Raw genomic sequence first — 20041 nt, forward strand, 5'->3', positions numbered from 1 at the left:
ACCTGGCCCAGGCTGGGTGTATGTGGCCAGCACCTGCCAGTCTGGGTGTATGTGGCCAGCACTGTAACCACTGTGCTACAGGCACCAAGCCCGTGTAAAGTATTTAGAATAGTGCTTAGAGGCCAGGCACAGAGGCCTCTAACCCCAGCCTATAACCCCAGTACCCTGGGAGCCCGAGCCAGGTGGATAACCTGAGCTCAGGAGTTCAAGAGCAGCCTGAGCAAGAGTGAGACCCCATCTCTACTAAAAATAGAAAAAAACTAACTGGGTGTGGAGGCAGGAGCTTGTAGAACCAGCTACTCAGGAGGCTAAAACATGAGGACTGCTTGAGCCCAACAGGTTGAGGTTGCTGTGAGCTGTGATGTGATGGCACTCTACCCTGGGCAACACAGTGCTTTTGTCTCAAAAGAAAAAAGAAAAAGAATAGCGCTTAGCACATGAGAAGTGTTCAAAAACTTCAGTCATTCCCAGATTGCATCTCCCATGTATGTCTAATATGCTCCTTGGTATTTGCTATGACTGGTTTTCTGTACTGCTTGGGTGAACCATTGTGCATTAAGACTATGTCTGATCTGGCTCAGCGCCTGTAGCTGAGCAGCTAGGGAGCCAGCCACATACACTGGAGCTGGCAGATTCGAATCCAGCCCAGGGCCGCCAAAAAACAATGACAACTACAACCAAAAAAAAATAGCTGGGCATGGTGGTGGTTGCCTGTAGTCCCATCTACTTGGGAGGCTGAGACAAGAGAATCGCTTAAGCCCAAGAGTTGGAGGTGGCTGTGAGCTGTGATGCCACAGCATTCTACCGAGGGGAACAAAATGAGACTGTGTCTCCAAAAAAAAAAGAATATGTCTGATCTTACAGGCGCAGGGTCCAATCTTCTTACTCTCAGTTACTTTCTCTGCTACTTGGGGTTCAATACATGAATACTATAGTCCTGGTGTCTTTATCTGAAAAATAATGATAATTTATCTGAAAGTTATTCACACAAGTTAGTGTTGTGTGAGGGTTTAGAATATTGCATGTTTTAGACTAAAGTCTCAAAAGTTCTTTGTTTAATGATTTATCAACTTTATAATGAGATGGTCCTTTCTCTGCCTTATTTAATTCATGTTGTCCCTCACCTCCAAAATTCCATAGACTAGGAGAATCGAACCACAGAACTTTGTTTCTTATAGACCTGGAGACTAAGAAGTCAAGATTAAGGTAAGTGCCGGCCAAATTGGTTCCTGCTGAGAGTCCTTCTCCTGATCTATTCCAGCTATCTTCTGACTGCCCCACATAGTAGAAAGAACAACAGGAAACAATCTGTCACGTCTCTTCTTATAAAGGGACTACTTTTTTTTTTTCTTTTTTTGAGACAGTCTCACTGTGTCGCCCTTGGTAGAGTGCAGTGGCATCACAGCTCACAGCAACCTCAAACTCTTGGGCTTAAGCGATTCTCTTGCCTCAGTCTCCCAAGTAGCTGGGACTACAGGTGCCTGCCACAACACCTGGCTATTTTTTTATTGTAGTTGTCATTGTTGTTTGGCAGGCCTGGGCTGGATTTGAACCTGTCAGCTCCGGTGTACATGGCTGGCATTCTAGGTGCTTGAGCCATAGGCGCCGAGCCCAAAAAATATGTTTTAACCTTTATTAACGTTTTTCTTTTTCTCAGTGCTATTGTTGTATGACAATTCAGAATCATCATTTATTTAGGTTAGTCATTGCATAAGATTGTTGTGGCTTATTTACCAATATAATAAGAAGGTACTGTGTAGTGCTTAGCATTTATATATACAGTGTAAATGTGCTATAATTATATACAATCTAGTTTTTTCTTCAACAATGAGATAGTTAATATGTTTTCTGAACATAGTTCTATTATCATGCGGTGTGTACTTAGGAATCCAGGTGGAGAAATACACCTTTCAGGACTAGCATAGGTTTGTGCAATGTAAGTGTTGTGGTCAGAAGATGTTTGAAACTAGGCTTTCCTAAAATTGATATGAATTACGGGTAATCGCCCTTTTTTGAATTAAAGAGGCTTACTTTGGCTGGGTGCTATAGCTCATGCCTATAATCCTACCACTCTAGGAGGCTGAGGCACATGGGTCGCTTGAGCCCAGCAAGTGTGAGACCAGACTGAGCAAGAGTAAGACCCCATCTCTACTAAAAAGAGAAGAATTAGCCAGGCATCATGGTAGGCATTTGTAGTCCCAGCTTCTAGGAAGGCTGAGGCAGGAGGCTCACTTGAGCCCAGGAGTTTGAGATTGCTGTGAGCTATGAAGCCCCAGCATGCTACCCATGGTGATAGAGTGAGACTCATGTCACTAAGTTATTTAAATAATTAATTAATTAACAAAATAATAATAATAAAGAATCTTATTCCTATTGCTTTCCTAAAAATTGAAATCATGATTGGAAAGTTTTATGACTGTGTTCAATATAAGTATGACTTTTTGTGTAATGTTGTTTTTAATATGAAATATTTCTTTACCATCTATAATTAATCAGAAACCTGTGGTTCTTTGTATCTCATAGATATCTCTCCTAAAAGTACGATCAAGGAATTACCCCAGTAGGAAAGAGCAACACAGGAGAAATATTGCACCCGGTGATGTTGGAAAAACCCAAGAACTATGACATTGAACATTTTTGCAGTTTTTTTTTTTTGGCTGGGGTCGGGTTTGAACCCGGCACCTCCAGTTTATGGGGCCGGCGCACTACTCCTTGAGCCACACGGGCACTGCCCTGACATTGAAGATTTTTGTTTTAGGGAAATTCAGAAAATTATACATGACTTTGAGGGTCAGTGGAAAGATAATGAAGGAAATTACAAGACAGAGCCCATTACCCCAAGAGAAAATCTTACTGGTCTCTAGAAGAGACCAATATGATAGAAGGGAGGGAGGAAACAAGCCTATTAAAAATCAACTTGGGGGAGGGGCAGCGCCTGTGGCTCAAAGGAGTAGGGCGCTGGCCCCATATGCCGGAGGTGGCGGGTTCAAACCCAGCGCCGGCCAAAAACTGCAAAATAAATAAATAAATAAGTAAAATAAAAATCAACTTGGGGGTGGCACCTGTGGCTCACTGGGTAGGGCGCTGGCCCCATCTACTGAGGTGGCGGGTTTGAACCAGGCCCCAGCCAGCTAAAATAGCAATAAGAAGTGCAACAAAAAATAGCTGGTCATTGTGGCGGGTGCCTGTAGTCCCAGCTACTTGGGAGACTGAGGCAAGAGAATTGCTTAAGCCCAAGAGTTGCAAGTTGCTGTGAGCTGTGACACCATGGCACTCTACCAAGGGTGACAAAGTGAGACTCTGTCTTAAAAAAAAAAAAAAAAATCAACTTGGGTTATGCTTTCAGGCACCTACATCTGAACTGCATCTGTTTCAAGCCCATGGAAAAATTCATGATGAATATAATCAAGTTGAGGAGTCTATTAATAATGGTTGCTTAGTTTCACTACCACAAAGAGTTTCTTCTAGTAGTAAAACACATATTTCTAAAACATATGGGACTGATGTCATCAATCTTTCCTTATTCACACAAGAAAAGAAATCATGCATTAGGGAAAAACCTTACAAGTGTAATGAGTATGGAAAAACCTTTAATTATGGCTCACACCTTACTATACATAAGTTAATCCATTCCCAAGAGAAGCATAAATGTGGTATCTGTAGCAAAGTCTTTAGTCAAAAATCAAACCTTGCACATCATCAGAGATATCATACTGGAAAGAAACCTTACAAATGTAATGAATGTGACAGAGTTTTCAGTCACAGTTCATGCCTTGCACTACATCAGAGAATTCACACTGGAGAGAAACCTTACAAATGTAATGAATGTGGTAAGATCTTCAGTCAAATGTCAAGCCTTTTGATTCATCAGAGAATTCATACTGGAGAGAAACCTTACAAATGTAATGAATGTGGCAAAGTGTTTAGTCAAACTTCAAGCCTGGCAAGGCACTGGAGATTTCATACTAGAGATAAACCTTACAAATGCAATGAATGTGGTAAGGTGTTCAGTTACAATTTACACCTTGCACGTCATCAGAGAATTCACACTGGAGAGAAACCTTACAAGTGTAATGAGTGTGACAAAGCCTTAGTGTACATTGAAACTTAACTAGGCATCAGGTAATCCATACTGGGGAGAAAACTTACAAATGCAATGAATCTGGCTAAGCCTTTAGTGTACATTCAAGCCTAACTACCCATCAGGTCATCCACACTGGAGAAAAACCTTACAAATGTAATGAGTGTGGCAAATCCTTCAATGTGTGCCCAAACCTTGCTAGATATCATATAATCCACAGTGGAAAAAAGCCTGTCAAATGTAATGATTGTGGCAAATCCTTCAGTGTGCACCCAAACCTCATTAGGCATCAAATAATTCATACTAGAGAGAAACCTTACAAGCATAAGACAGAGAAGATCTTCAGTCGAAGTTTGAATCTTTCAAGTCATCAAAGAATTTATACTGGGAGAAAAATCTCACAAATGTAATGAATGCGGCAAAATCTTCAGTTGTAATTCACTCCTTGTGCAACATAAGAGAATTCATTCCTGAGAGAATCCTTACAAATGCAAAGAGGATGGCAAATCTTCATGAGTTCAAGTGCTAATTGTCAGCAAAGAGCCTATACTAGAGAGAAATTACATAAATGTAATGACGGGCTTTATTTAGGTCTCAAAAGTCACACTAGACATCAAAATACACATCTCTAATGAAAAAACACAAATGTAATGTGCATGCTTAAGTTATTACCCAAGTATCAAAACTATAGAACATCAAGGATTTATAAAGGAATAACCCAGTCTCTAGTTCTGCCTGATTTTTTTTTTCTTAAACAGTGACTCATTATGTCACCCTTGGTAGAGTGCCAAGGTATCACAGCTCACAGCAACCTCACACTCTAGGTCTTAAGCGATTCTCTCTCTTTTTTTTTAGAGACAGGGTCTCACTTTATTGCCCTCAGTAGATACTACAGCAGTAGTATCACAGCTCACAGCAAACTCCAACTCCTGGGGGCATCACAAGTTCATGGCAAACTCCAACTCCTGGGCTTAGGCAATTCTCTTGCCTTAGTCTCCCGAGTAGCTGGGACTACAGGCACCCACTACAATGCCCGGCTATTTTTTGTTGCAGTTTGGCTGGGGTCAGGTTCCAACCCACCACCCTCGGTATATGGGGCCAGCGCCCTACCCACTGAGCCACGGTACCGCCTGTAAGTGATTTTCTTGCCTCAACCTCCCAAGTAGCTGGGACTACAGACACCCACTACAACGCCTGGCTATTTTTTGTTGTTGTTGCAGTTGTTGTTTAGCAGGCCTGGGCCAGGTTCAAACCCACCAGCCCTGGTGCATGTGGCTGGCACCCTAACCACTAAGCTACAGTCCCCAAGCCTAACTTTTGATTTTATATACTACAGAACAAGTAAAAGTCAAAATTTGTAGAGCCCATGATATGATATATATCTGAGGTTGCAGGATGTTGGGAAATAGCCAGTTATCCTCAGGTTATAAAACATTTTATTCAATTATTTCAAGTTTCTTGGGAAAGCTTCTTTGCTACCTATGACATTCAACCTGACAGTGCTAGTGTCTGAGAAACAATAGGATGGAAGGGCTCACTTCATTAGGGGAGCATCGTTTCCATCCAAGTTCTTTGAAGAAGGATTCTGCCTTTGACAATTAAATATTCTCTGAGTTAGACAGCATGAAGTGAGGGCAGAGAATAATGTAACATTATGATATTGGTCATCATGGTGATTAGGGTCAGGGTACTCTTGTTCTGATAGGAGGGCACTGTGGTTATTACAGGAAAGAAATTTTCTACCAACTGAGCTTGAAATGAACAAACCAAGACCATAGGAGACTGGGATCTTTTTTTTTTTTTTTGACACTGGGATCTTTTATGGGCAGGGTATTAGTGACTGATTATGTAATAAAAATAATACCAGTAAAAATGGCCATCTCCATTGAATGTCACTGGTGGTCATATAGCAAAGATTGTTGAAATAGGATGTTACAGGCAGTCCCCAAGTTACAAACAAGATAGGTTCTGTAGGTGAATTAGCAGGTAAGTTGGAACTGGTACATTTACCTATAACCTGTAGTAGCCTCCATTCAAGGCTATGAGTCATATGTCGGATGTTTGTAAATTGGGGACTGAACTGAGCCTCTGTAAGTGTGAGTTGTAATGTAAGTTAAGTATTTGTAACTTGGGGACTGCCTGTATTGAGTAGGATTCCCATATAACTGCTAGCATTACATTTGCTACTGTTTTTTTGAGACAGTCTCAAGCTTTCACTCTGGGTAGAGTGCCGTGGCGTCACAGCAACCTCAAACTCTTGGGCTTAAGCGATTCTCTTGCCTCAGCTTCCCAAGTAGCTAGGACACAGGTGCACGCCACAACACCTGGCTATTTTTGTTGTTGTTGTTGTTGCAGTTGTCATTGTTTAGCTTCCGGGGCTGGATTTGAACCTGTCAGCCTCAGTGTATGTGGCTGGCACCATAACCACTGTGCTTCAGGCGCCGAGCCACATTTGCTACTGTTTTAATCAGAATGTATCATAGATCTGTGATAATAAAATTTTAACTCCTTTCATAACTATGAATGAATCATGTTCTTTCTACCAACATAGTTTTGTCCCACTTCAGTAGGATACTTTTTTTTTTTTTTGAGACCAGAGTCTCACTCTGTTACCTGAGTACAAAAGTGCCATGGCTTCATAGCTCACAGCAAGCTCAAACTCTTAGGCTCAGGAGATCCCTTTGCCCCAGCTCCCCAGTTGCTTGGACCATAGACGCCTACCACAATGCCCAGCTAGTTTTTCTATTTTTAGTAGAGGTAAGGTCTCACTTTGCTGAGGCTGGCCTTGAACTCCTGAGCTCAAACAATCCACCCACCTCAGCCATCCACAGTGCTAGTAGGATTACAGGCATGAGCCACCAAGCCAGACCTTTCAGTAGGGTACTTCATAATAGGCAACAACAATGTACCATTAGGCTCTTTAGATTGAAAAGTGTAGAGCAGATTTTTTATTGGTGGAATCAAACAACATAGAATTTTGGGAATGTATACTCATAGAATGCCCTCATGTTATTCTGTCTACACTATGGCCTAGGATACTTATGTGGGTATAATGACGATCTTACAGAAGTGCAATTTCAGACTCTTACACCCAGAAGCCTGCATTGCTGTTCATAAACATACACTATTATTATATTCACATAGCCCCTTTCTTGTGTGCCAAATAAGACCCATGACATTCACCTTGATTTACTTGAAGGAAAAATACAAACATAGTAAGAATATGAAAAAATACTGGGAAATTAAAGAAAATGTGAGAATGAGGATTTAAATAAAACCCTTTTGTCAGTTTGGTGCCTATAGGTCAGTGGTTAGGGCACCGACCACATACATGGGGCTGGTGGGTTCAAACCTGGCTAGATCAGGTAAACAATGACAACTGCAACAACAACAAAAAAATAGCCTGGCTTTGTGGTGGACGCCTGTAGTCCCAGCTACTTGGGAGGCGAGGCAAGAGAATCACTTAAGCCCATGAGTTTGAGGTTACTGTGAGCTGTGATGCAACAGCACTCTACCTATGGCAATATAGTGAGACTCTGTCTCAAAAAAAACAAGGCTCAGCACCTGTAACTCAAGCAGCTAAGGCTCCAGCCACATACACCAGAGCTGGCAGGTTTGAATCCAGCCTGGGCCTGCCAAACAACAGTGACAACTACAACCAAAAAATAGCTGAGTGTTGTGGTGGGCGCCTGTAGTCCCAGCTACTTGGGAGGCTGAGGCAAAAGAATCACTTAAGCCCAGGAGTTGTAGGTTGCTGTGAGCAGTAAGTGATGCCATGGCACTCTACCCTTGGTGACAGCTTGAGGCTCTGTCTCAAAAAAAAAAAACAACAACCAAAACACCCTTTTGTCTTTGCAGTGCTCAGTGATATAATTTTTAAAATTAATATTCATGAATTTTTTCTTAAGAATTAATACACAGAATGAGAATTTTATTTTCATAGATAAACTAGAAACTTCATATATTTGCCTTCATAACACTGAAATTGAATTTTTGACCTCTCTACTGGAACTTAATTAAAATCTACCTAAAGCTGGGTTTGGATCTTTAGAATGATGGTGCCCTACAGGAAATGTTATAACATTGAGGCCCTTTATGGAAAGCTGTGTAGACTTCCCTGGCTGGTCCAAAAATGTCTTTTTTTAGACATTTAGTTTCACTCTGTTGCCCCAAACTAGACTGCCAAGGCCTTAGCCTAGCTCACAGCAACCTCAGACTCGTGGGCTGAAATGATCTTCTTGCCTCAGCCTTCCCAGTAGCTGGGACTACAGGCGCTGGTCAATGCTGGCTCATTTTTCTCTTTTTTGTAGAGACAGGGCCTCACTCTTTTTTCTTTCTTTTTTTTTTTTTTTTTCTGGAGACCGACACCATCTTCCTTTATTTTATTAAACAGCCTATTTAATAAAACATCGTATATATTTCATTTGTTTTTAAAAGTTGCTAATCAGGGGCGGCGCCTGTGGTTCAGTCGGTAAGGCGCCGGCCCCATATACCGAGGGTGGTGGGTTCAAACCCGGCCCCAGCCAAACTGCAACCAAAAAATAGCCGGGCGTTGTGGCGGGCGCCTGTAGTCCCAGCTACTTGGGAGGCTGAGGCAAGAGAATCGCTTAAGCCCAGGAGTTGGAGGTTGCTGTGAGCTGTGTGAGGCCACGGCACTCTACCGAGGGCCATAAAGTGAGACTCTGTCTCTACAAAAAGAAAAAAGTTGCTGATCAGGAAACAATACACAAGTGAATAAATTATGCAGGGAATAAATTAGAAGAAAGCGCAGAGATGCATCAAGCCAAAGGGATGGATGGTGGTTCAGGGTGGCGGGGGAGCAGGGAGAATGGTTTGGAGAGCTATGTTTTTATCCTCATGTGTCCCTCCTGACAATGAAACAGAGCTCAGGGCCTCACTCTTGCTCAGGCTAGTCTCAAATTCCTGAACTCAAGAGATCCTCACACCACCACTCTGTACCCCAAAATGTCTTTTTCAAAATTTCAGATTAATATTTGGGTACAAAGAATTAGGTTACAATGTTTGTGTTCATTAGGTAAGGTACCTGTTGTAGCTGTGTCCCACACCCAGGAGGTGTGCTATATATACTTACATTGTGCTTATTAGTTGGGAGCACACCAATCCCCCTCTTTCATCTATCCTTCCCTCCAACTTGAATTAAATTGAGTTTCTCTCTCTCTTTTTTTTTTCTGAGACAGAATCTCAAACTGTCGCCCTGGGTAGAGTGCTGTGGTGTCACAGCTCACAGCAAACTCAAACTCTTGGGCTTAAGCGATCCTCTTGCCTCAGCCTCCCAAGTAGCTGGGACTACAGGCGCCGGGCTATTTTTTATAGTTGTCACTGTTGTTTGGTGGCCTGGGCTAGATTTGAACCCGCCAACTCTGGTGTATGTGGCTGGCACCTTAGCCGCTTGAGCTACAGGTGCTGAGCCGAGTTGTTCTCTTGTGTGAGTGTGAATTAGTACTTTTACTGGCTTTATATTAGTATTGAATACATTGGATACTTGTGATACTTTACTAAGAAGAATGTTTTTCAGCTCCACCCAGGTTAATACAAAAGATGTAAAGTCTCCTCTTTTCTTGTGGCTGAACAGTATTCCATGTTATACCACAGTTCTGTTAATCCATTAATGGGTTGATAGGCGTTTGGGTTGTTTCCATATCTTGGCGATTATAAATTGAGCTGTGATAAACAATCTCGTGCAAATGTCCTTGTGGTAAAATGATTTTTTTTTTTCTTCTGATAGATGCCTACTAATGGAATTGTAGGATCAAATGGAAGGTCTATTTTGAGTTCTTTGAGGATTCTCCATACTTCTTTCCAAAAAGGCTGCAGTCCCACGAACAGTATAAAAGTGATCCTTTCCCAAAAATGTCTTGCTAGAAGTAGGACAAGCAACCGGCCCTGGGTGTTAAGATTCCTAAAGAGTGGGGCGGCGCCTGTGGCTCAGTGAGTAGGGCGCCGGCCCCATATGCCGAGGGTGGCGGGTTCAAACCCAGCCCCGATCAAACTACAACAAAAAATAGCCGGGCGTTATGGCGGGCGCCTGTAGTCCCAGCTGTTTGGGAGGCTGAGGCAAGAGAATCACGTAAGCCAAGAGTTAGAGGTTGCTGTGAGCCGTGTGACGCCACGGCACTCTACCCTAGGGAGGTACAGTGAGACTCTGTCTCTACAAAAAAAAAAAAAAAAAAAGATTCCTAAAGAGTGGATTGAACACGTGCCTGCCTCTGAAGGACCTGCGTTCACACGTGCCGGCGTGCATGAGCAAGTGCGAGTGCATGTTACCCGCGGTTGGGGCCAAGCTGACGACCTCCAGCGTGTATTACCAGCCAACCTCCCGGAGCGGGCAGGGGTTGCTTCACAGCCCTGGCAGGGCGAAGGCGTTGTGTCCTTGCCTGGGCGTGGGGGCCTATCGTTCTTGCGCAGGTGACCCAGCTGGGCTGTGGGGAGGCAGAGGCCTCTCCTGCCTTGTGTATGTGGAGGCCATGCGACCCGCTGGGCCTGGGCCCATGCGCTCAGCCAGCCGCAGATGTGCAGTATCTCTGGGCTGGGGTCTCCCTGGCTGTGGGGCTGGGACCAGCTCGTGAGAAGCCCCTTTCCTGTCCCCTGCTCCCGCAGAGTCTCTCATCCCGGCTCCTTCAAGCTTCTGGGCGCAGAAAGCAGGTGTGCTGCTCTGCACACCCAAGCCCCACCTCGGCCCTGTGCAATTTTATTTCTTCAAAACATTAATTCTTCATCCTGTTATTTTGTAGCGTTTTACATTTCTATTTTATTTATTTCTGCTATTATCGTTATTATTTGTTTCCTTCTGCTAATTTTTTTTTTTTTTTTGAGACAGAGTCTCACTATGTCGCTCTTGGTAGAGTACTGTGGTGTCACAGCTCACAGCAACCTCAAAGTCTTGGGCTTAAGCAATTTTCTTGCCTCAGCCTCCCGAGTAGCTGGGACTAGGCACCTGCTATAATGTCCAGCTGGATCTTTCTCCCTTTTTGGTGTAGGCATTTATTACTGTAAACTTTCTTCTTAGAACTTCATTTGCTGGCTCGGCGCCTGTAGCTCAAGCGGCTAAGGCCCTAGCCACATACACCAGAGCTGACAGGTTTGAACCCACCTGGGCCTGCCAAACAACAATGACAACTACTTGGGAGGCTGAGGCAACAGAATGCTTAAGCGCAGGAGTTGGAGGTTGCTGTGAGCTGTGATGCCACAGCGCTCTACCTAGGGCGCCAGCTTGAGGCTCTGTCTCAAAAATAAAAAACAAATAAAAAATAAAATAAAAATGTATTGCTTTTATTAAAGCAACAGTTGGTGATTTAACTTATTAGAAACCTTAGCTTTCCACTACAGGTCTTGTCCTTCTGGACGTGAGCACAGGGTTCACTTTTTCCCTTTGGGGTAAATGGGGAATAGAAATAGAAATGAGGTATTATGGGCGGCGCCTGTGGCTCAGTGAGTAGGGCGCCAGCCCCATATGCCGAGGGTGGCGGGTTCAAACCCAAACCCGGCCAAACTGCAACCAAAAAATAGCCGGGCGTTATGGCGGGCGCCTGTAGTCCCAGCTGCTCGGGAGGCTGAGGCAAGAGAATCGCGTAAGCCCAAGAGTTAAGAGGTTGCTGTGAGCCGTGTGATGCCACGGCACTCTACCCGAGGGCGGTACAGTGAGACTCTGTCTCTACAAAAAAAAAAAAAAAAAAGAAATGAGGTATTATGTGTGGGAGGAAGGTTCATAGCATAGCATTAAATTGCAAATTACCTGCATGAAGTTCTGCATTTCTTTTTTTTTTTCTTAAGCTTTTTTTTTTTTTTGTAGAGACAGAGTCTCACTTTATGGCCCTCTGTAGAGTGCCATGGCATCACACAGCTCACAGCAACCTCCAACTCCTGGGCTTAAGCGATTCTCTTGCCTCAGCCTCCCGAGTAGCTGGGACTACAGGCGCCCGCCACAACGCCCGGCTATTTTTTGGTTGCAGTTTGGCCGTGGCCGGGTTTGAACCCGCCACCCTCGGTATATGGGGCCGGCGCCTTACCGACTGAGCCACAGGCGCCGCCCAGTTCTGCATTTCTTACTCTAGTTTGCCTCCCCTTCACAGATAATTTGTGGACATTTAGACTCAACTGCTTAAATTAATTTTAATTGCATAACTTCCCAGGAGCCAGTAACTACGGAAACATCCACCCCCTACGGAAATTCTGTCTCTGACTGCTGAGAGGATTGAGCCTCAGTAGCACTACTGGGTGGAACCGCTAGCAAAAACCAGTTTTATAATAACATAAACCGTTTCTAACTTAAGAGGAAAACAGTTTGGTTTCTAACTTCAGTGTTGCACACGCCTGTGCTTCTAACTGGTAGCTGAAACATTTACGCTGCTACACAGGACGCTGTGCACGCTCAGCGGGTGGGAGCCCAGTGCAGGCCCGCGCCTCCCTCTTATCGCCCGGCAGGCCCCGCCCTTATCCACAGACTTAAAGTCGTCTGTCGACCCCGCCCGCAGGCCCGTCTGGCCCCGCCCCCGGGCCGCTGAGCCTCTTCCCTCTGCGCAGTTTCCCGCAGACCCGGAAGCGGATCGAGCGGAGCAAACCTCGAACTGCGGAGTGTTGTAGCTCCTCGGTCTGGATTAAACCTACGCTTCGCGGTCTTCCGTGCTCGGCGCCTACGGACCTTGGAATCCCCGCTCCGCCCCCTCCATCCCTGGTAAATACCTCGCCGTGTGAGTCCGGGAGCAGCTTCCCGTTGGGTTAAAACCTCCGAGGCTGGTCCGCCCCGGGTCTTTGCCCCTTTGGGCCGAGTAAACACCGCCTTTCGCGGTTTTTAAACCTTGAAGCAAGGTGCCCCGTTAGCGCAGTAGGTAGCGCGTCAGTCTCACAAACCTTTAAGCAGAGCTTTTCTTTCCTAAACCCATTCTTGAACTCTCGCTCTGAGCCACGTAGCACAGCTGAGTGGTGCATTCTCGCCCTTTGTCGGCGCCTGGGGGGCAACGCGGCTGTTCGGAGAGGCCGCGTCCTTCCTCAGCCGGGGTCCTGGAATTCTGCAGCCCCCACTCTTCTCCTAAGGCACCATCGCCCCATCACTCCTCCTCAGGCCTGATCCTGCTCCCCAGACCTCCCCTTCATCGCTTCCCCTCACCAAGAGGTGACCGGGGCCTGTGTTTTGACCCTCGCTCCATGTTCTGTGTCCCCAGTCCCACCCCCAGCCCCGGAAAAGGCTGCTCTTCTGGGAAGTGGGCATCTCATTCCATCCCCTTCCCTGAGAATATATGAGCAAAGAAGATTAGGAGAAGGAGACAGCAACTGAGAAGCAATAAAACAGAATAGGTAAGAACCATAAAAAGATGTCGAAGCAAAGAATGAGGGAAGATTTGCAAAGAGATGTGAAAGAAGAGAGAAGTGATGAAAGAAGAAGCCGAGAAAGTGGGGGGGGGGAGGATAACTGAAATGTAGAGAAAAGCCCGATGTCCTGAGAAATGAAGAGCATCCAAATAGGGCGAGGAGCAGCAAAGGGGGAGGCACGTCAGGCCGACGGCGGGCGGTGGGGGGAGGAGGACAGAAGATTTGGAGGCAGAGCAGACAGCTGCGTGGTGCTGGAACAAGAGGGGGCACCAGGTGACAAGGAGAGCAGGGAGGAAGTCTAGGAACCTAGGGATGCCAGAGTGGGAACAAGGGGATGTAACAGGAAAGAGGGAATTCAAGAGAAATGGAAGGAGAAAGAGGCAAGAGCATATGAAATTGGGGACAATCAAAAGATTAGATAGGCCGGCGCCTGTGGCTCAAGGAGTAGGGCGTCGGTCCCATATGCCGGAGGTGGCGGGTTCAAACCCAGCCCGGGCCAAAAACCAAAAAAAAAAAAAAAAAAAAAAGATTAGATTAGATAAAGGGCAAAGCAGGTGAAACAAGTTAAAAGAATGGAGCAAAACAGATGTAAGAGAAAATGAAGCAGAAGTGAAGAAACAGCAGAGAGGAGAGGGGCACAAAATCAGCAGAATCCCAGAAAGAAAATGACAGGAATGAAAAAGAGAAGGTGGCAAGAGAGACAATGGGCAGAAAGAGGGAGGGAAACTCAGAGCGGCTAAGGCCCTAAGGCCTAAGGAGGGAAACTCAGGGCAGAAGGAGGGAGGGGACCCTGGGTCCAGATGAGTGGTGACATGATTGGGTTTGATGATTAAGTTATGACTTCCATTTCTCTATTATCTAATATTTAAATTATAATCTCATTGTTTAGATTATACAGATGAGGGTGAGAATTATGTAGCTCTTGTCTACAAGGCCAGTACATTTTATAATTCTTGGTATCAAAGGCTGACGACCTCTTGCAGTCCCTGTTCAGCCAGGCAGCAGTGACTTGACCCTCTCAGTGGTAGCTCACCCTCTTCTTTTTTCCTGGGAGTGGAGAGTGGGATAATGAAGTGGGGAAGAAGTAACTGACTCTGTCACTGCATGGGGCTGGTTTTTTGTAATACATTTGCTTTTTTTTTTCTTTCTAGTCTCTTTCATTTCATTCATGGTTCATTTTCGAAGGCTGAGGTGAATTTTAATTAATAGAGTTTCTTTCTTTTATTTTTTTGAGACAGAGTCTCAAGCTGTCGCCCTGGATAGAGTGCTGTGACATTGCAGCTCACAGCAACCTCATACTCTTGGGCTTAAGTGATTCTCTTGCCTCAGCCTCCCAAGTAGCTGGGACCACAGGTGCCCACCACAATGCCCGGCCATTTTTTTGGTTGTAGTTGTCATTGTTTGGCGGGTCCGGGCTGGATCCGAACCTACCAGCTCCGGTGTACGTGGCTGGCGCCCTAGCCACTTGAGCTATGGGCGCCGAGGCAGTTAATAGAGTTTCTAGATTTTTATATACAATTACTTCTGAGTCAAGCTTTGGTGGATTACTGTAATCAGCTCATGTCATTTTCATCTGAATGTGATCTTTTAAAAAATTATTTTGGGGCTGGGCGAGGTGGCTCATACCTGTAATCCTAGCACTCTGGGAGGCTAAGGCAAGTGAATTGCCTAAGCTTAGGAGTTCCTGACCAGCCTGACCCCATCTCTAAAAATACCCAGGCATTGTGGTCGACTCCTATAATCTCCAGCTACCTGGGAGGCTGAGGTAAGAGGATCACTTGAGCCCAAGAGTTTGAGATTGCTGTGAGCTATGATGCCATGGCACTCTACCAAGGGTGCCAAAGTGAGAGTCTTCTCAAATAAACAAATGTTTCCTCTTTGACTACAGAATTCATTATTGTTATTACTATTATTTTGAGACAGAGTCTCGCTATGTTGACCTGGGTAGAGTGCTGTGGCATCACAGCTCATAGCAACCTCCAACTCTTGAGCTCAAGCGATGCTTTTGCCTCAGCCTCCCAAGTAGCTGGGACTACAGGCACCCACCACAGCGCCTGGCTATTTTTTTGTTGTAGTTGTCATTGTTGTTTGGCAGGCCTGGGCTGGATTCGAACCCGCCAGCTCTGGTATATGTGGCTGATGCCCTAGCTGCTGAGCTATAGGCACTGAGCCAGAATTCGTTATTTTTAAAAATAATTTCAAAATTACTTTCCTTTGAAATTGTATCTACTTCAGATTGGGGTCTCCATGTTTTCTAGTCTTTATCATGTATTGGAAACGTTGCTTTGGTAACTGGGAGGTAATTTTGTATTGTTTCAATATGTAGTTGGTTAAAGATGCCGGAGGCCTTTTACCTTAACATCAGAACCTAGTTGAACTAATTACTCTATTTGTTTTCTTGAGACACAGTCTCATTTTGTCACCCTTGGTAGAGTGCTGTGGCGTCATAGCTCACAGCAACCTCAAACTCTTGGGCTCAAGCAATTCTCTTGCCTCAGCCTCCCAAGTAGCTGGGACTACAGGTACCTGCCACAATGCCTGGCTATTTTTAGAGATAGTGTTTTACCCTTGCTCTGGCTGGTTTCAAACTCCTGAGCTCAAGCAATTCACCCATCTCAGCCTCCCAAAGTGCTAGTGTTACAGTTATGAGCCACTGCGCTCGGCCTAGTTACTCTATTTTTGTTGTTATCTCTTAAAACAGTAAGCTGTGCACTGCTAAGTAGATGTCCCCATCAAGTCCCTCTCGTCTGTTCTGTTTTCTGCAAATGTTGAAGAATTGGATTGACATGGAACGCTGTTCCAGCAGAGCCCTGTGTTCATGGTGAAAAATGTCCTCAGAGCTCATTTCTACAGCTGGCTCTTTCACTGCTTTCAACACCAATAGTCCTGTGTTCACAAAATTCCACATTTTGTAAGTGTGTTACTGTGTTTTTTTGGGAAAAGAACAATTAAATGTTTGGGGTCAAGGTGATGAAACCTGAAAGAGAAGTTTGTTTTGCTCAGGTATGTGAAAGAAGGTCCTAGAATTTTTGAGGGAAGGGATGATAAAGAACAACCCTGCCCACTGACCCAACAGAACCAGTGGCACCTCCTCATTCTCACTCAGCCCAGACCTCAGGATGACCTGGTGTAATATCTGCCCCTCTGGGCCTCAGTACACCTACCTGTAACATGGAGGTGAGGGACTGTACCAGAACACCTCAATAGGAGCCACACTGACAACTTCGATGTCTGGCAAAATTGGGTATGCCATCTGTGTTTGGCAGTTCTGGGAGAAGGGAGTGCCTAGTGTAATGAGGATGTTAAATGAGACTCAGTCCTATAAAAGTGAAAAGGAAGTAAAATCACACAGACGGATCAGAGACTGTCTTCAGAGGCCTTTCTCTGCATTAGGGTTACCAGGGCTAAATCTAAAGGCAGGTCCTGTTGATCCCTGGCATTGAGCCCTCCTGTGGCTTCATGGTCCTCAAAACAAATCCAGATTCCCCTGTTGCTCCAAGCCCCCTGTCATCAGAGCGCTTCCACTGTGTGCAGCCTCATCCTAGGAGCTCAGCCTCCTCAGCTCACTCTGCCCCAGTCACATTTGACATTTCATTTTCCAAACCTTTTCCTGTGTCAAGTCTTTGTCCCTAATCTTACCCTTCTTTCCTAAATTATCCTGCCTCTGGCCCTTTGTCCTTCAGGTCTAGGTTCATCCCCAACCCAGCCCCATTATTTCATGTTCCTGTCAATTTTTACCACGTTGCTCAGGTTTTATTATCTTTGAATCAATCACCATATCAGAAACGCTCCTCCACATTGATCATTTTGCATCTTTTTTGTTTTCCCAACACTGGAAGACACACTGGAGTCTCCTTCACTGGACAGTTGTAACACCTGCTCTGGGGCTGTGGTGAGATGCTGAGGCTGTGGATAGGGCTGATTCTTCCTCAAGGAAGATCAGGGCCACAGGGCAGGTGATAAAGATGGTCGCATATTTCTTCTGGAATTTCAACTCTAATTAATCTAAACTTCCTGTGGCTACTTTATTTTACTCAAAGTGAGAGCAAAAGAATGTACAGAGGCCTTCAAGGCCCTACACACCTTGTGTCCCAGACATTGTGCTGAGGTGTCCTCATTTTAGCCATCTGTGTCATTCCGTTACTCCTCCTGGGTCTCTAGTCTCTGCCCATCACCAGGGAACAGTTGCCATTGTGCTGAGGGGCCTTGCCTTCCACTGGGCCATGTACAGGGCTCTTGGCTTCCCTTCAGGAAGGGTGGGAATAAAGGAGCCTGAGGAGCACAAAGAGGGTACCCCTAAACACCTAGGGAATCCTGCAGGTGAGACATGGGAATGATGGCGGCCTCCCTCATGAAATCTGGTGCCTCTTTTTTGTGACATCCTCAATCAACTCAATGTACCCAATCTTTGCCTTCCTTTAAACCAGCCTCCATATTGTCCCAGATAGTGGCAGTTTCTTCTGTCACTGCTAACTTCTTAGATTACCTACCACCAGAGGCCCACTGCCTTTCATGTGGTAATTTGGGTCTGTTCCTGCTGCGTTGCTGTGTTTGGAGTCCCCTGAATCTTTCAGTCGAGTTTGTTCTTCTTGGATGGGGGAGAAGTTAGAAAATGGGAAAGCGGAGGTGTCCCCCGTGATCTACAGGAGGGGTATTAAAGTGAGGATGGCCTCTGTGTAAGTTCTGTGAATGGTGTGTGCCCATTTTAAATGTGGATCAGGAATGTATGGAACTTTTTGAAAGGAATATCTCAGAACTGGATGGAACACCTGGAAGCGGGTTTGTTGGCGGGGAGTGGGGGGCATTGTGGGGCTGCATAGGTTGTTTTGGAGTGCTACAGTGCCATAGTTCAGAGCTGCTGGAACAGAGAGGCTGAGCTTTACATATAGGGGTTTAGCTGGGAAACTTAGGGTCACAGTGCAGAGGACCAAAGGCAGTGGAACCAGGCGGACGGAAATACCCTCCAGTGTAGTTAGAACCACATAACTTTTTTTTTTTTTTTTTTTTTTGGTAGAGACAGAGTCTCACTTTATGGCCCTCGGTAGAGTGCCGTGGCCTCACACAGCTCACAGCAACCTCCAACTCGTGGGCTTAAGCGATTCTTGTCTCAGCCTCCCAAGTAGCTGGGACTACAGGCACCTGCCACAACGCCCGGCTATTTTTTGGTTACAGTTTGGCCGCCACCCTCGGTATAAGGGGCCGGCGCCTTACCGACTGAGCCATAGGCGCCGCCCAGAACCACATAACTTTTTTATTACAGTATATTGTTATAATTACTGTATTTTATTAGTTATTGTTGTTAATCTTAGTGTGCCTAATTTATAAACTAAATTTTATCACAGATATTTACATATAGGAAAACATAATGTATATAGGGTTTGGTATTATCTGAGGTTTCAGACATCCACTGAGGGTTTTGGAAAATAAAATATCCCCTGAGGATAAGTGGGGAGTATTAATGTATGCTAAATAGAAATATATATACAATCATGAGAAATACTAATAGGGGCTTGGTGCCAGCCACATATACCTGAGCTGGCAGGTTCGAATCCAGCCTGGGCCCGCCAAACAACAATGACGGCTGCAACCAAAAAATAGCCAGGCATTGTGGTGGGTGCCTGTAGTCCCAGCTACTTGGGAGGCTGAGGCAAGAGAATCGCTTTAGCCCAAGAGTTGGAGGTTGCTGTGAGCTGTGAAGCCACAGCACTCTACCCAGGGCAATAGCTTGAGGCTCTGTCTCGAAAAAAAAAAAGAAATACTAATGGGGCAAATCCAAATGTAAATGAAGACAATCTCTGAATTCACATATTTCATCTGGCATCAAAAACCACCAGGCTTTTGGTCCTTTTCTTGTACATTATCCTGTATCCACATTATCTGCATCTGATTCGATCCCTGGATTTTATTTCATTTTCTGTGTGACTTTCTCCACAGATATATATCATTGGCTGCTGCTTTGGGGGTTGAACATCCTTTTGGGTGTCCATTGTAGTCCGAATTTCCAATCCAACTATATCCTACCCACGCAGCACCGCGAACCTTCCCACTCCACGCTTCTCAACAGAACACAGCTTGCGGCTGTGTAGTGGCCACTTTCGGCGCTCACACATGACGCACAGCCGTTACTGCTTTTTTTTTTTAAGCAACAGTTGTTGACCTAACTAACCACAGGCCTTAGTCCCACAGGGCCACAGCCCAAGTATTTTCCCTGTAATAGCCTGTGGAACTGATGTGGGGCTGAAACTGTCCTCTCTGAATGAATGGGAAACAGAAATGAATGGTATCGTGTTGGTGCATTAGCATCAAATGGCATAGCATGGTCTGGTTTGCATTTCCATCAGAGACAGTTGCAAGATTTGTTTAATTAAATTGCTTAATTTTAATTGCAGGAACTCTCCTGGATCCAATCGCAATCCAACATTGACCTGCCCAGTGAGATCCCAGTTCCCAGACTTGAGTTGCTCCAGCCTGCCTGGTAGGTCTTCCTACAGAACTCCTAGAACAGAGCCACCCTGGGGACAAAGGGATATAACAGAGAAGAAGGAATTTAACAGGGAGAGTATTGGGGGAGCAGGGATAGGAAAGAAAGAGATGGCAGGAGAATCGCGGAAGCCCAAGAGCTAGAGGTTGCTG

The 20041-nt window shown here is 45.2% G+C and overlaps 1 protein-coding gene and 2 pseudogenes across 7 annotated transcripts in view; 2 read left to right on the top strand and 1 right to left on the bottom strand.

Moving 5' to 3' along the window:
• Positions 1 to 12821, top strand: part of LOC128596547 (zinc finger protein 415-like) — a 26592-nt pseudogene extending 13771 nt beyond the window's left edge.
• The window catches only part of LOC128595855 (zinc finger protein 160-like), a 30024-nt gene continuing 22622 nt past the window's right edge, over positions 12640 to 20041 (top strand). For 4 of the 7 annotated variants that reach the window (XM_053604928.1, XM_053604926.1, XM_053604924.1 and 1 more), the window contains exons 1-3: positions 12650 to 12773; positions 16110 to 16319; positions 19798 to 19883. The gene's annotated coding sequence lies outside the window, so the exon portion shown is untranslated. Of the gene's footprint in view, positions 12774 to 13317; positions 13394 to 15764; positions 16320 to 19797; positions 19884 to 20041 lie in introns of those variants that run through there. The other 3 variants (XM_053604925.1, XM_053604922.1, XM_053604923.1) reach the window with 3 other exon arrangements.
• Positions 19219 to 19395, bottom strand: LOC128595873 (DNA-directed RNA polymerases I, II, and III subunit RPABC4-like; annotated as a pseudogene).

This window comes from Nycticebus coucang, chromosome 10 (assembly GCF_027406575.1).
Source record: "Nycticebus coucang isolate mNycCou1 chromosome 10, mNycCou1.pri, whole genome shotgun sequence".
NCBI lineage: Eukaryota > Metazoa > Chordata > Mammalia > Primates > Lorisidae > Nycticebus > Nycticebus coucang.